Source organism: Galeopterus variegatus, unplaced genomic scaffold, assembly GCF_000696425.1.
Source record: "Galeopterus variegatus unplaced genomic scaffold, G_variegatus-3.0.2 Scaffold17635, whole genome shotgun sequence".
In the NCBI taxonomy this organism is placed as follows: Eukaryota; Metazoa; Chordata; class Mammalia; order Dermoptera; family Cynocephalidae; genus Galeopterus; species Galeopterus variegatus.
This window is the reverse complement of record NW_007743746.1, coordinates 10,336-10,870: the sequence shown is the minus strand read 5'-3', so window position 1 is coordinate 10,870 and position 535 is coordinate 10,336.

The window sequence follows — 535 nt, the reverse complement described above, 5'->3', positions numbered from 1 at the left end:
TATATATATATACTAAAATGTTGTGATTTAATTAAAATTTGTCTATTATATACTTTAAAATATTTCACAAAAAATGACAAGCACAGTAAAATAAGAAAGGCAAAATGTTGTTTTGCTGACACTGGATAATGAGGTCATGATGATTCATTACAATAGTCTACTTATTTCTGTTTATTTTGAAGTTGTCTGTAAAACCATGTAGGGTTTCAACAAATATTAGTTTGTTTCTCTTCTTTACATATTCCAAAGGTGTTTTTGCTTGTTCATTTGCATAACTGTGGTTATCACTTTGCATGTATCACATTTTCTTAAAAATTAACAGTCATACAGATGCAGAAGTATTGATTTATTGTTTTATTTTATTCTCTTAGATATTGAACATAGGCAAAATGGCATATTTTTACATATGAGATAAAATTAGGAATTATTAATATAATGCTGAAGAAAAACTACTTGTTTTTTCAACATATTGGTTAGAATATTACATTAACTAGAATGGTGAGAGGCACACAAATTTAAAGCTTTACCTTGTAAA